The sequence below is a fragment of the Berghia stephanieae genome, chromosome 11 (assembly GCF_034508935.2).
Source record: "Berghia stephanieae isolate SIO BIC M18660-M18661 chromosome 11, UCSD_Bste_1.3, whole genome shotgun sequence".
Lineage (NCBI taxonomy): Eukaryota > Metazoa > Mollusca > Gastropoda > Nudibranchia > Aeolidiidae > Berghia > Berghia stephanieae.
In genome coordinates this window covers 5667790-5684291 of record NC_088370.1, presented here as the reverse complement: position 1 = coordinate 5684291, position 16502 = coordinate 5667790, and the positions used below count along the sequence as shown (strand labels likewise).

The following is a 16502-nucleotide window of genomic DNA, read 5'->3' as shown; positions in this document are numbered from 1 at the left end:
TGATTTGGTTTGTTGTTTTTTTTTTTCAAATTTTATTTTTCTATAATGTTAGTAGTGTTAGTAATTATAAAACAAAATGACAATGTCTTTTGTTTTACAGAACATACGACACATTTGTACCACATCTGATTTCAACTGTTGAATTTATATGGCTTAAGGTTTTAAGTGTTGTCTTTGTATTTCTTTCAATCTTATAGAGATCAGTTTCCAACAATACTAATTTAATCCATCTTCAACTTTGACAAAACACAATGTCAGAGAAGTTCAATTGTTAAGACCATAAAAGACTGGAAGTTCAGCATTGCTAGGGAGAGTGGACAGCACAGAGGTAGAAGGCTAGGGTTAAGTGAGTTATGCTAACTATCCTCAGAGTATCTGATCAAATCTTTTTTTAAAAAGACCAATGATGGGGGGCAGCAGTATTTATAGACCTCGTCTTGCAACTGGCAAGTAGATGATTCCAGTACATTTGGCATACTATGTGGTCTTGAGTAAAGTCGCCTCGCCCTAGCTCATGGGATGAACGTTCTTTAAAATACCCCAAGAGTGGTTTTAATCACCCAAATATAAAATTTTCCTCACAGGGAGGAAAAAAAAAGCGAAGTGAGTAAACAAAGACAGAAATACAATATATCACAGGTCAAAGTAAAATCAAATGTGTAACAATAAAACACTACAGTATATGTAGGAGATGCACTACCAAAAGCACCCATCACAATGAAAAATACTTGGGGTCCAAACATCATCGCAAACCTCATGGAAACACAGCCTCTTTTCCTGTTTGCTTCACACATGGAGTGTCAGGCCGGCTGAATAATGCTACCAGTGCATATTTAAATTGTTCTAAAGTAGTAATTACAATAACAATATATATTTTTTAAAAGAGTGAAAAGAAGAACACTAGCATGCCCTCCTTTCAGTGGTTTGTCGCTGAACAACATTCCAGCTTGAATATTAATATGAATAAATAATGATCAGATGATTATATGACTCCAATTATATTTGCAAAAATATGATAGCTATCTATATATCAAGAAATACCTCTGACTGCCTTGTCTATACTTTTCTTGATCCGATGATAATAATGGTCGACAAATTTTTCAGTAAGACCATTTAGCTCTTTATATAAAACTATTACATCAGTCCCTCGTCATCTCAATCAACGCTAACACCAACTATCTCTGTATATGACTGTGGTTACTTTTATCCCCTCATTATTTAGATTTTTCTGAGACAAATTAAGTAAATGTCTTAAAGACAAAAAAAAGAAAGAAAAAGAAAAAAATATCTGAAACATCAATCCTGTCCTGTCTAATGCTATTTCCCCATCCACTTTAATCCCAGATTGCAAAGCTAGATGATGCACCATAGAGATGAACTAAACTTGAAATAAATAATACTCTCTCTCTCTCTCTCTCTCGATCTCTTCCTCTTTCTTTCTTTATCGCTCTCACTCTTTCTCTTTGTCTTTCTCTCTCTCTGTCACTCTCCCTCTTTCTTTCTTAATCGCTCTCACTCTTTCTCTTTCTGTTTCTTTTTTTTCTTTCTCTCACTCTATCTCTCTCTCGATCTCTTCCTCTTTCTTTCTTTATCGCTCTCACTCTTTCTCTTTGTTTTTCTCTTTGTCTTTCTCTCTTTATCTCTCTGCCTTCCTCTTTCTTTCTTTATCACTCTCACTCTTTCTCTGTGTTTCTTCTCTCTCTCTCTCTCTCTCTCTCTCTCTCTCTCTCTCTCTCTCTCTCTCTCTCTCTCTCTCTCTCTCTCTCTCTCTCTCTCGATCTCTTCCTCTTTCTTTCTTTATCGCTCTCACTCTTTCTCTTTGTCTTTCTCTCTCTCTGTCACTCTCCCTCTTTCTTTCTTAATCGCTCTCACTCTTTCTCTTTCTGTTTCTTTTTTTTCTTTCTCTCACTCTATCTCTCTCTCGATCTCTTCCTCTTTCTTTCTTTATCGCTCTCACTCTTTCTCTTTGTTTTTCTCTTTGTCTTTCTCTCTTTATCTCTCTGCCTTCCTCTTTCTTTCTTTATCGCTCTCACTCTTTCTCTCTGTTTCTTTTCTCTCTCTCTCTCTCTCTCTCTCTCTCTCTCTCTCTCTCTCTCTCTCTCTCTCTCTCTCTCTCTCTCTCTCTCTCTCGATCTCTTCCTCTTTCTTTCTTTATCGCTCTCTATCTCTCTCTCTCTCTCTCTATCAACTCAAAAAGCTTCCATCTTCATAAAACCATACCCATAATCGAGATCTAAAGGCTCACCCACCATCCATCAGCATTTGCACTGTCAGGTTGGCGATTGATTTGCTGGTCCTTGAAGTAAAATAAATTGATTGTTTACTATAAGTATGTTCATGAACACAAGCCTGCCGGGTGCAATCGTCCCTTTAATGAACTCACACATCTGGTTGGTAAATTTTGACTAGATGCTCAGCTGTGGCAGGGTACCCAGTGACTGGACAACTCTGGTGGTCTCGGATGTATGCATTGATGCATGGGTAGCAAAACACATAGCTGGAGGAATGGGACAGTAATAATTATGTTACCTCACATTTTATTATCTTTAAAAAATTGAATTTCGTAAATTGTTCAATAAAACGATGTAAACTGCCCAAGAAAAAAAAGTTCTACAGGCTAAATATAAAGAATCATCGGGGGGAAAAAAAAAGTGACAGGGAGTATTAGGAATTCTAAAGCTACGTCCCAGCCAGAAATCTGAGATCAATGTCTGAGAATCACATTCTTGTGAAGCCAAAAATGACTAGTAAAATTGGCAAGCACGCACTTGAATATTCAGCACCCCTTATCTGAAACTCCTTTCCGGAGCCAGTAATCATGCAGATTTCTTTTTAAAACATCTTAAAACGTTTCTTTTTAATATATAACACTGTAGAATTATATTACTTTGTTTCATACTGCATGTTTGAGTGGTTTGTGTTTGAGTGTAAGTTGTTACTGTTTAGTGCTTTGAGCTTGTTGAGATACAGGGTAAGCTGCTATATAAAAACCTTATATTATTATTATCATTATCATTTAATTTTCCATCACGATTCTCAAGAGATGATGAAGAGGTATTAAAAAAGGAAAGAAGATTATCATTTGGTAACAAAATCCGTTGAATATTTACTTAATGTTTTTCTGTAGGGACTAAGACATGCTATAGCAAGTAGAAAGTAAACCCAGGACTTTGAGATGTGAACACAACTGGGGTGTAAACCTCGGACTATAGAATATGGACACCAGAGAGAATTGTACACATATTTTTTGAGATGGACACCAGTGGAGAGTGAATCCAGGACTATGGGAGGTGGACATCAGTGGGGAATGAACCTGGGACTAAGGGAGGTGTACACCACTGGAGAGTGAACATGGTACCACAGGATATGGACACCGGTGGGGAGTGAACTCGGGACAATAGGAGGTAGACACCTGTGGGGAGTGAACCCAGGCCTATGAGAGATGGATACTACTTGTGATTTAACTCAAAACGACTGGATTTGAACTCTAGTGGGGAGTGTGCCTGGAGCTATAAGAGGTGGACACCACTGGGGAGTGAACTCAGGATCACCTGATATGGACACCAGTTGGGAATTAACCCGGAACTATGGGAGGTGGGCACCAATAGAGAGTGAGACCAAGGCTATGAGAGGTGAACACCAGTGGAGAGTGAGCACAGGGCTATGAGAGGAAGACACCACTGGGGAGTGAACCTGAGATCATCACCAGTGGGGAGTGAACTCTGGACTACAGGAGGTCGGCACTGATAGGGAGTGAACCCAGGGATTGACACTACTGGGGAGTGAACACAGGACCACCAGATATGGACACCAGTGGGGAGTGAATAATAACAACAACAACAACAACAACAACAACAACAACAACAACAACAATAATAATAATAATAACAATAATAATAATAATAATAATAATAATAATAATAATAATAATAATAATAATAATAATAATAATAATAATAATAATAATAATAATAATAATAATAATAAGCATATTTCTATAGCGCCTTTCGTCATAATGGTGATCATTTCAGTTTTAAACTCAATTCTCTTTATCTAGTTCATCCTGACAGAACTCCACACGGATGCCAAGAGCTGCATATATATATATATATATATATGGTCTCAACTTACCCAGAGACGGACAAGGCGATACTGTTGGTCAGTGGCTTGTGGCACACTGGACAATGACCTGGCACTACCATGGTGTCCTTGGATTTTGATTGGGTAGACTACATAGATTGAAAGAAATATATAAAATTAATTAAATTAAAACAAATGAAAAAGGCAGGTAGTTTAGTTGAAGACCAAAAACATAAAAAACAAATAAATATAGATCTATAAAAGTTCTTAAAAACTAGTACAATTGATAAGCTCTTTGGTCATACACTTAAACAGAATCTTATCCTCCTAGAATGTAGTTTATCAATTGTACATCAGAATATGATAAGTACTTTTCACATATCATCACAAAACATCAAACCAATTTGAAAATTCAATGAGTGAGAAGAGGAGACAGCCACCCTATCCTATCGTTAACATAAGTCATGGTCTCAGTGACCTTTTTTTGATTTAGCAGGCATTTTTCATATCATTTATATGGGTTGTTCAAAAATACACTTCGGAAATGTTCTAAATGATCAATACTATGTATATTTTAAAACAAAATTACGGTTGACCCAAGCCAAAATGCTCTAAAACTATACAAGTTAGAACTCTTCTGATGTCTTCATCATATTTTCTGAGAAATTTACCATAAAATTGCCAAATTTCATTATCATATTCCATGATACAGCACAAGCCAGAATAAGACGCAGAAAAAGCGTCCAATATTTTTCGGGGTTTTTTCTCTTTGTGAGTCATCCAAATAAATGACACCTTTGAAACTGCATAGCTTTTTTAAATTTATGAATAGATTTTCAAAATGGAATTGTGTTTTCAGTCCACCAGTGGACTGAATACACAGCCGTGTTTTCAGTCCACCAGTGGACTGAATGCACAGCTGTGTATTCAGTCCACCGGAAGAGATTATAATTATAAGGGCTAAACTGTTTGACTGAGCACGAGAAGGTGAGGTGGCCGGCTGATTTAGCATAGCGTAACTAACCGGGGTCGGGTGGGATAGGTGTTCAAGCTCCTTTCTAGGCATAATATTTTCTTTCTTTCTTTCTTTTTTTTTTCATTTATTTTTTTTTTTTTGGTACTCCCTTGGCAAACAAATTCTTAATTTTCAACTTCAACACGTTGACACCATTCCTAGTGACTTGAAAAGTTTGAACGACATTTAACATTGTTTATATTTGATATTTATTTATTTTTACTCACTTTTAACATTAATATTTTGATTTAGAACACAGTGAGACGTCAAAATTTATTGCCTTGTGCTTTCCTTGTATGTGACAATATGAGTCGGTTAAAAAACGAAACAAAATCAAAACAAACAAAATTTTTTTTTAAAAAAGAAAGAAAACAAAACAAAAAAATGTTAAGAGAACAACTTTATAGTTATAGGGTCTTGGATATGTTTGAGGGATCATCAGAGAGAGAGAGAGAGAGAGAGAGAGAGAGAGAGAGAGAGAGGAGAGAGAGAGAGAGAGAGAGGAGAGAGAGAGAGAGAGAAAGAGAGAGAGAGAAAGAGAGAGAGAAAAGAGAGAGAGAGAGAGATAGGGCTAGTAGAAAGGAAGAAATGGGATACCAGTAAACTTCAACTTCAACACGTTGACACCATTCCTGGTGACTTAAGAAGTTTGAACGACATTTAACATTTTTCTTATTTATTTACTTTTACTCACTTTTAATGTTATTATTTTAATTTAGAACGAGACGTCAAAATTTATTGCCTTGTGCATTCCTTGTACGTAACAATATGAGCCAGGAGAAAAACGAACAAAACAAAAAAGGAAAACAAAAAGTTAGAACAGCTTTATAGTTATACGGTCTTGAATATGACACACACACACACACACGAGAGAGAGAGAGAAGAGAGAGAGAGAAGAGAGGAGAGAGAGAGAGAGAGAGAGAGAGAGAGAGAGAGAGAGAGAGAGAGAGAGAGAGAGAGAGAGAGAGAGAGAGAGAGAGAGAGAGAGGAGAGAGAGAGAGAGAGAGAGAGAGAGAGAGAGAGAGAGAAGAGAGAGAGGAGAGAGAGAGAGAGAGAGAGAGAGAGAGAGAGGGAGAGAGAGAGAGAGAGAGAGAGAGAGAGAGAGAGAGAGAGAGAGAGAGAGAGAGAGAGAGGAGAGAGAGAGGAGAGAGAGAGAGAGAGAGAGAGAGAGAGAGAGAGAGAGAGAGAGAGAGAGAGAGAGAGAGAGAGAGAGAGAGAGAGAGAGAGAGAGAGAGAGAGAGAGAGAGAGAGGAGAGAGAGAGAGAGAGAGAGAGAGAGAGAGAGAGAGAGAGAGAGAGAGAGAGAGAGAGAGAGAGAGAGGAGAGAGAGAGAGAGAGAGAGGAGAGAGAGAGAGAGAGAGAGAGAGAGAGAGAGAGAGAGAGAGAGAGAGAGGAGAGAGAGAGAGAGAGAGAGAGAGAGAGAGAGAGAGAGAGAGAGAGAGAGAGAGAGAGAGAAGAGAGAAGAGTGAGAAGAGAAAGTAGAAGGAGAAATGGATACATTTTTAAAAATTCTAGTTTTACAAGAAATGATAGACAATGAACAATAGACTAGCTCTACAAGCCAAAGGACTAGGAATGATTGGAAAGAAAAAGACGTTGGAAGAAGACAAAGTCAAGACTGCCCGGGGGGGTGGGGGGCACAGGCAAGCTCGAGGCCAGTGATCAATGTGAAAAGTGGCCAAATAGAACCTTCTTTGGGCAAACAATACCAAAACTCTGATCTCCTTGGAAAAAATCATCGGTTTTGATAATCACAAAAAATTCTGACTCGGAAAAATAGATATAAATGTTCAACTTAAATTAATAATAGAAACATTATTCTCTGTGTGGCCAATTTTGGCCAAATCGGTCAGGCCAATGGCTATCTAACAGCCACGGTAAGAATCTTGGGCTCCCGATTTCGAGCAACTCTCAATCAAGACTTTCCGAGTGTAAATAAAACGCTGTAAATGATATTATTATGCCGTCAAATTGCCATAAATTTTTGATGATGCCTAACCTATAATAGGCTCAGTATCAATGTGGTCAATATTGAGGTAAGTATCGACGATATTTGGTCCTTTTAAAATATTTTTATTTCCGGTGGACTGAATACACAGCTGTGCTTTCAGTCCACTGGTGGACTGAAAACACAGTTCCTTTCAAAATTCAAAAAGACTTTTACTCAGTGGAGACAGGGCTTTGATTTAAACGTAGTATTTCCCACAAAAATTAGGGGAGCGGAAAATTTCATAGTCATTGCTATATATGTACGATAAGGTGCAAAATAGTCTCCAGACGGGTCATACAGAAGAATTGTACAAACCTGTGGTGGTTGTGGAATGGGTAGAGCTGTGAGGGAGGGGGCATGTGTGTCAGTAGCATGCCACCATTCCAAGAATTGAAGGAAAAATACACTGACAGACACACTGTAAGACAAACAGGCAGCTGCCATTGTAGTTGACAACCTGATGAATCGAGTCAGTCTGTCATGGAGGCTGTGAAAACAGGGACATTGATTCAATACTTCACAACAATGATGATATATAGATATATATATATGTTGATCATATCTTAGTCACAATCTACAATATGCTTAGATTTGTTTTAAACCCAAAAAACTCGCCTTCCGCAGGCCTCGACTGCTGTATAACTTGCAATCTGATATACATAGGAACTCGAGTAAATCTCAGTCTTGTGATTATATGGACAGTATTCAAAGACAAGTGGGCTATCCCATAATATTTTAAAACTCATATATGTCCATCATCTCTCAATTAATTTTTAAAAGTCCAGGCCAAGTTTCGGAGAGCACACAGTGTCCCAATGTCAGTGCTTTATATTTATCCTTTTAATCTTAAAATATAAATGGTTTTTATATAAAAGATGTCTAAAATAGTAAAAAATGGCATTCGAGTGACTTTTGGAGAACACTATTTTATACTGCAGTAATGCCACTCGTTCTTGAAGCCAACCGTAAAATAGCACTGTCAAAATGTAATCTTTTCACTTTTATTGAATAAGGGAGACAACTTGTAAGCAATTGATGACTGCATTATTATTACTCATGAATGAGTAGCATCCCTTATTGTCTGTCACCATGAATAAACAAAAAAAACGGTATAACAATAATAATAATAATAATTATTATTAGTAGTAGTAGTAGTAGTATTAGTAGTAGTAGTATTAGTAGTAGTAGTAGTAGTAGTAGTAGTAGTAGTAGTAGTAGTAGTAGTAGTAGTAGTAGTAGTAGTAGTAGTAGTAGTAGTAGTAGTAGTAGTAGTAGTAGTAGTAGTAGTAGTAGTAGTAATAATAATAATAATAATAATAATAATAATAATAATAATAATAATAATAATACAACCTTCCGTCCAGGTGCAAACTCTCCTCTGCCCCAGCCTTTATCAAGTTCATACTCTCGTCGTCCATGGCTCGTGTCAACTCAACCCCTGCCAAGTGCAGAGCAGGAGAGTGCCAGCGTCCATTGCGTAGCATGTATGACATCTGGTACAAGAGGCTAACAAACTCCAGGAAGACCTTAAATGTGGGTATACACACAGATATAGCACTGACAGACGTTGAGGGAGGGTGAAGTTAGCCTGCAATGGAAGATAACAATGTACGTGATCCCCCACCACAATCTGGTATTATTATTATGTGAACTAGATGGTGAAAAGTGAACTTCAGTTAGAGACTGAAAACATGAGAATTTTTCCTTTTTACTTTAACTACCCGAACTTTTGACACAATGCAGAATTATCTGGCATAATTATAACGAAATATGTTAAAACAAAATTTGACACGTTTGCCCAATGTGAGTGATCTCCCCTTTATTAGCTGACAACAATGATGAAGATTGATGTCAATATAAAGTGAATGGAAAAAAAAAGAGATGGTCATTCAGTCTCTCTACAACAAAGGAATTGTAAAATCCAATGCATTATTCCCACTTCGAAAATGATGTATTTCTGAAGGATCCAGCAAAGGCTATAAAGTAAGTTAGTGGAATGTCAAAATAAATGTGTTAGAGATGATTGGATGCGATTTCTTATTTCACCAACTGAAACATAATGTTTTGCAGTAAAAAAATGAAATATTAAACCATTTAAAAGGGGAAGAATTGAAATGTATTCACAAGCATTTTTTTCTGGGGAAGGTCCTTTATAAGGAGAAAAACTGAACGGGAATTTCCAAACCTGATCATCGGACGAAAAAACAAAAAACAAAGGCACATTCAATGGTTTTGGACCACCAAAAGTCTGATATATGAGGAATCTTATGAGCTCAATGTAGCCCATTGTCATACATTGGAACCTTTGTATAACTACTACATTGGTCGTTTTGTGAGCACCCCAAACAAAGTTTCAAATCACATTAACGCAAATTTTTACCAAAACATGTTAGTTCTGTAAAAAAATGCTCTATATCTGAATAAGAGCCCTCTAAAAAACAATCAGAAAATCTAAAGGGCCACATAAAAGAAAAAAAAATTAAGAGCAATTCATGAAATGAAGGCTTTAACTGCAATTTTCAATTTTGTCGTCAACCTTTTCTTATCATGTCAATAATTTTTAAAATAGCATTTTTTTAAAATTCAACTACTATTTATAATAGAAAACAGTAAACAATGGAATGGAAATATAAATTCTAAAATTCTGCTACTGGTGCTACAGTTTTATTATGACCTTTCATTATCTATAGGTCTAGCAAGTGATTTGTATTGTGTGAAATAGATATTTGATTTCTTCGGCATTCGAGATAAATGAGGCACTGAGATATTATCCATGATAAAATTTGCATTCTATTAATTTCTATAAATGTGAACATTTATTTTATTTCTTAAATGATATATGTGAGTGCATGCGTACCTGTAACAAAGATTTCCATTTGATACTGGGATATTTGTACTGAAGATCTTCAAACATGGCATCCATCTTTGTTCTTAGATAGGGTATCAATACCTGCCAAGAAAACAAAACACCCAATATACATAATATTCAATATCTTTCTGTTTTGATTACTATTGCAATATTTGGAAAATAAATTCTTAACATTGATTTTATAATCATATAATCATTATTTGACATCCAAGGGTTTTACTCCATAATCCTAGACAAGAAACAATGTTTCTGAATCCAGTGGTCATTGTCTAATAACCAACTTTTTAATAGCTCACTTGACATATCCTGTTTTTCTAGTGTAAAAAGAACTTTTATTATTTAAAACACACCTCTAATATCCTATTTCTTTGATTAACAGCCCACTATTTTACTTCTGAATACATAATGGAGCAACATAATCTGATCAAATTTTCTTACAAATATAGAATGAAAATTGAGTTCATAGACACTCATCTGTTTACTATAAAATCATATCTCTTGCGAGTATACATAATGAGCCAATGACCAACTCATACCCTCTGACCATTATACATGTTAGTTCAAAGAGACCAAGTGTCCCATATCTGTCAGACTAATTGTCGATGAGTGATGCAAGTCATGTATGCACTTTGTCCTGGATTCAAGGGTATTTCAAAAGATAAAATCATTCATGATCTCGACAACTATTACATCCTATGACTACATTGTTATGTACGATTGACTACCAAGTGGTAAGGGATAAAAAATGTAATTTTTTATTTTCTGCGCAGTCTAAATTTGTTTACCCTTCAACCTGAAACAAAACTAAGAAGTTAATACCAATACTTTTGAAAGTAGTGCTTGGAAATCAATTTCAGAAATTAATGGGCGAAACATAATTAATTCTTCCTGCCACTTAATTTTCAATGTTAACCCCTCTTCCCAGGCCTTGTTATTTTCGCCATAACTTGTAGTATAAAGCAATCAGATTAAATATGTGTCTCTGTGGTGTAAAGGTAAGGTACTTGACATTCAACAAGACCTAAATTAGGGTAGATGGATCAAGCTGAGGATTAGACATCTAAACAGAATGCCTTGAGAAAGGGTGTTTTGAGTATTTTTCTTCATCAATTTTGGTGTTTCCCTTGAATTCTTCCAAAAACTGTACTAACCCCTAACAGATTGTGTGTTAAATGAACATGCTCCCTCCTCAGATGATTTGTTTTTAAATTATAGAAATTACTGGGAATAAATGAAAAGTTAGGGGGTCTTTAAACTCTTTCAGGATTGAAGACATAGTACGTGAAATTTACTGTTACTGTTATACTGATTAAAAAAAGGCATAATTTCTTTCATCAATTCTTTTTAAAATGATTATCATAAGGAAATTCTTTTATAAGATTTTCTTTTTTTAATTATATACTGAAAGAAAAATTCACTTCTTACCAAACATGCAAGGGAGCGAACTCTTGAGCCATTCCTAAAGGCCCTTTTTCAAGATTCTCTCCACTTGAGGTTCTTTGTAAACCATAAAAGTTTTCAGCGAAAGATGAACCTGCAATTGCAATCATATATAGATTACAACCTATATATCATCCAACAGGAGAATAATTGTGCTTAATACAAATGGACAAGACTTAAAAATCCTGGTCTTTCCAGTGGAATTTAAACACACATGAACCCATGTTCAAAGGCCAATATCATACTGCTGCACATCCATTATTTCCATTCTTGCTTATATCAAATGTCACTTTAAAATGATCTGAAATTGATTAAGTAATCTTGTGTTTACTCGCATATCAATTTCTGGCTAAAGTAATAGTAATTTCACTAAATTCCCTCTAAAATGTTTGTTTCAAAACTCAAATCTGGAGAGAGAAATCCAAATTTAGTCATTTTGGCCTCAAAAACTATTGTAAATACCGATTAAATCTGTACAAATGTCATATGTCTGGTATGTTACTAGAAGACTTCAGCAGCAATCAAATTATGTACCTGGCTTTAGGCAACATAAAGTCTCGACTCCCATGCAGATGATGGCATGAGATCTCTTCGCAAAACAGGAGACACTCATATAGTGCCTAACACTAATATCAAGTCACTCAGAGAGATGATTTACAGAATAATTTTTTTTTTAATGTATCATCTCTAAAAGAAAAGCAGCCTCACTCATATCCATTCCCACACAAAAGGGTCTCCTGAGCACAACCAGTTAATCTCATTCCAGGAGAAGAAGAAAAACCACACAAAAAGAGGGAATCAAAGACCCTATTAGTGCCCATACCAACGGCCTACAATTACAACTTAATAAAAGCGGATGATCAGATTTCATTAGAAATAATTCACTACATAGTTATAAAAAGCTGGTCTGGTTGCCTTTAACAGCACTTTAATATGCTATCAAATTTTTTTTTTTTTAATTTACCTTTTTTTTTTGGTTGGGGGATTAAAAAAAAATTATGAGGAAAATTCAATAGATGGTTTGGTCCCAAGAGCAGGATAAGAGATTGGAAGAAAAAGGCACTCACCCCAAACCTTTAGATAATGGTGCTGCACTAGAGTATCCAAAAACAAAAATATTTCGTCATAAAACCTTAGAAATGGACCAAGTTGTGGAGGATACTTTTCAGCTAGTACCTGTTAGATTGAAGAGGCATTAAACACATTAGGGTAAATATTAGGCTGAAGTTGTTAATCTTAAAAGTAATGAACAAAAATTAATAAAATGGTCAAAAACATACATAAAAAATACTTATGGCTAAAAACTGCCCTCTTAGTCTTAGAGTTTCACATTGTGCTTCACTAACATAGTAAATGCTCCATTCAGCTACTTAAACAGAATGAACAAAATAAACTCTCTGGAGGGTGTAGTTTGCATCAGGCAACAAAAGTATATTAATAATTTATAATGTGGCCTCAGGTGCATGTTTAAAATATCCCTCCTATTTTCATTTATCCTCCTCTTGCTTAATCACTCTCAAAACACACACACACTTGCACACATACACACTCATATGCATGTATGCATGCATACAAGTATTATACATACATACAATATATAAACAAAACCTAGACCAAAACAATTCTAAATTACCTTGACAACATGTTTGAAGGCAGGTCTGATGGTGGCTGTCAGATTTTCTTGAGCCAGAACTTCAAAGACGCTGGGCTTACTTGGATCAGGCAGTCTTGTTGATGTCAGATGGGCGGCATGCTCTGCCATAGCTATTGATCAGCTGTTCACAACATGAAGAGTATAGGTAAGAAATGTAGGTTGCGAACAAATCTTTGACAGTTTCAATGAGCGGACATTGAATGAACTGCTTTATAATGCATCAATGGTCAAATGAGGTAGTATAAAAGGTTATTGCATACTGAATGCAAGATCAAAAAGGCGGATTTTCAATGTAAACAAACTGACAAAACATGACTCAAAAAGGACCTAAGTGCGGGAAGGGGGTTTACCCCCCCCCCCCCCCCAACCAACTTTTAATAATTCTACTTTTGATTTATAAAAAGTGATTTGCACCAGTTTCCAGTATTCAGTATATCATCATCACTAGGCTTGACATCTAAAGAAATGCAACAAAAAATATTTGTCATAGCGTTGTAAGTTTGTTGGTGTTGTGCTAAAAGTCGACCGTCTTTTTTAACGTGGCAAAACTTGACAGAATTTGACTCCTGTCTAATAAGTCTAATTCTAAATGTTAAAATCTGAGTTTGAGTTTGAGGTTATGATATATTACATGTTCAGTTATACTTACAGGTTAAATTAAAAGCCACCTCTATTCGCAGTAGTACTGCGAATAGTAGAGTTCGTATTAGTTATTCGCAATAGTACTGCAAATAGTAGAGATATAATTTTATTTCAGTGATTTGCAGTAGAACTGCAAATGCGGGTTTGTTCTGTATTTGCAGTAGTAGCTACAACTTTATTTTATAGAGGATTGGGCGAAAAATAAAAATAAACTACAATTTTTATTTTTTTAAAATTATTATTACTATTATCATTATTTTGCGTTTCGTTTACAATAACGATGTGTCTGTAGTTGTGTAGTGATGGTTGTAATTGTTGTGGTGTGGTGATGATGTAGAAGTGGTAGTGATGATGACAATAAGGATGATAATGATGATGATGTAATGGTGGACCAGTTGCTGTAGTTTTGATAACGATGTGGTAGCAGTGATAGTGGTAGTAATGATGATGGCGATTGTAGCGATGATAACGAGGAAGAGGATGATGAAGTAAAGGTGGTGGTGGTTGCTACAGTTTTGATAATGATGAGACGGTTGCTGCGGTAGTTGTAGTAATGATGATGTGGTGGTGGCTGTAGTAGTAGAGGTAGTTTATTGATGGTAACTTCTATTATCTGCAGGAGTACTGAGATATGAGTCGAGCAATGGCGAGAGTGTGTGTGTGTGTGTGTGAGAGAGGGAGAGAGAGAGAGAGAGAGAGAGAGAGAGAGAGAGAGAGAGAGAGAGAAGAGAGAGAGAGAGAGAGAGAGAGAGAAGAGAGAGAGAGAGAGAGAGAGAGAGAGAGAGAGAGAGAGAGAGAGAGAGAGAGAGGGGGGGGGGGGAAGAGAGAGATTCCAGGAAATTTATAAAATATATCTAAATAACTGTAAATATTACAATAAACGGGGACGTAAATCTAATCTGGCATATAAGCTGATAGATTTCAAGATGTGAACGAATGATGAAGTCGGAGAGTTGGGGACGTGGAAATTTTCATGGATTGGATTGGGGAAACAAAATCAAAACAAACCACGATCTTGTCAAATGTCAGACTTGAAGGAGCAGTTGAAACGTTCAAAATCTCAATCACACAAAATGTTTCAATCATCTGTCCTTTTCTAGACACACTTTCAATCAACTTCAAGCATCTATGACTATGTGGAAAGCGGGTTGAGCAGTAAGGTGAGGAAGTCGGCGTCAATTTTGTGTTAAAGATCCCAATCCTTTAAAAATTAATCTTAATTTGAATGATGACATGAAATCATGAAGGCAGTGTCTACGTTCACGGTAACCGGACACCTAGCCTCAGGATCTAAGTACACTGTAACTCTGGTAACTGGTTTGCCGCTACAATAAATTATTGTAGCGGCAAACCAGTTACCAGAGTTACAGTGTACAAGCAATGGATGGACCTCGCTCTGTATGTGTGTGTGTTTGTGTGTGTTTTTTTTTTTTAATCAAACAATACAATATAACCCATTAAAGGCGAGATTCAAGGTTACCATGTATGTTACTGTTACCCTGTACGTAGATCCTGAGGCTAGGTGCCCGGTTGGTAACGAAAATAATGATACCAAGATATCTGTGATATTCCTCTTTATAACGAAGTTATGCATCTTTAATTGAACCCCCCTAAAACTTAGTAAAAGCGAACAGCAATTTCCAGTCATAACTTTCTTATGGGCGAGTTGGGTCACAATTTGACTCCACTGCTGCTGCTCACTAAACTGCCTAAAGTTACAGTGTACGTAGACACTCGTGAAATGAAGTAATGAAGTAGCAATGACTATCCCGCACAAATCTTTGGGCCTCTTTTTTGCTTACGAAGTGCCCGAATTCTCGTCAAAATATGGGACGAAGCCGTTTCGTATATGCTATTTTTAAAAATTAATTACGACGCTGTTTATTGATGAATATAACTGAAAGTTGGCACACAGTTAGAAAAAAGGTCATTTTAGATTATGTCAATCGACAAAACTCGTGTGATTACCAGAAGACCGTTAAAAATAGATTTTTACTCTTTGGAGTAAAATATTTCTAACGCTGTGATTATCCCCAGACACCTGTCTGGGGATAACGAATTTTCATTATCCCCAGACGCATATTTGAAACTCCGCTCTTTTAAACAATTATCCACATTCCAGAATATGGAATGTTTCCAGATGCACATAGAAATAAGGAAAGTTAATAAAATATCTATAAAAACATAAAATTAACCAACATTAAAATCAGTTGTTACTACATATACACAATATGCGTCGACTTCGAAGTGGGTGTCATGGCCGAATGGTTTAGACGTCTGCCCTGGAAGTTTGACCATAATCGACGTTGTGGGTTCGAATCCTGGTAACGTCACTTTTTTTTTTTTTTTTTAAAATTTAAATTCCGTCTTCTTTTTACAGAACGTTGAAAGGGATAAATGTCCCATCCATCCTCCCCCCACCTCTTTTTTTATTATTAAACTCCTCTCTCTCTCTCCTCTCTCTCTCTCTCTCTCTCTCTCTCTCTCTCTCTCTCTCTCTCTCTCTCTCTCTCTCTTTTTTTTTCTGTTTTTCTTTTTAGCAAATATATACGTCCCCACTCCGATCTCAAATAGTGTCTAAAAAGAATAAATAATTATAAAGCAAACAAACAGAAATATTCAGAGAGCGACCAAATGGTCCGATAGAGGAGAAAAAAAAACAAACAATAATTGTGTTAAAAATAAAAACAATAATTGTTTTAAAAATAAAAACAATTTAAGAAATTCATGCTCAGAAACGGAACATTTATATAAAGGTTTAGCAAACAAAAAACTCTAAGGTTTAGGTCAAAATATAAAAAAAAAAAAGAAAA

At 36.0% G+C, this 16502-nt stretch overlaps 1 pseudogene across 1 annotated transcript in view; it reads right to left on the bottom strand.

The window, feature by feature from the left end:
• Positions 1 to 2142: 2142 nt before the first annotated feature.
• Positions 2143 to 16502, bottom strand: part of LOC144956544 (peroxisome assembly protein 12-like) — a 16298-nt pseudogene continuing 1938 nt past the window's right edge. Inside the window, exons 2-9 of the transcript XR_013641969.1 lie at positions 13027 to 13168; positions 12461 to 12569; positions 11379 to 11487; positions 9942 to 10034; positions 8438 to 8672; positions 7400 to 7571; positions 4132 to 4229; positions 2143 to 2497 (exon numbers count right to left, since the gene is read on the bottom strand). The product of XR_013641969.1 is annotated as a peroxisome assembly protein 12-like (transcript). The remainder of the gene's footprint in view (positions 2498 to 4131; positions 4230 to 7399; positions 7572 to 8437; positions 8673 to 9941; positions 10035 to 11378; positions 11488 to 12460; positions 12570 to 13026; positions 13169 to 16502) is intronic.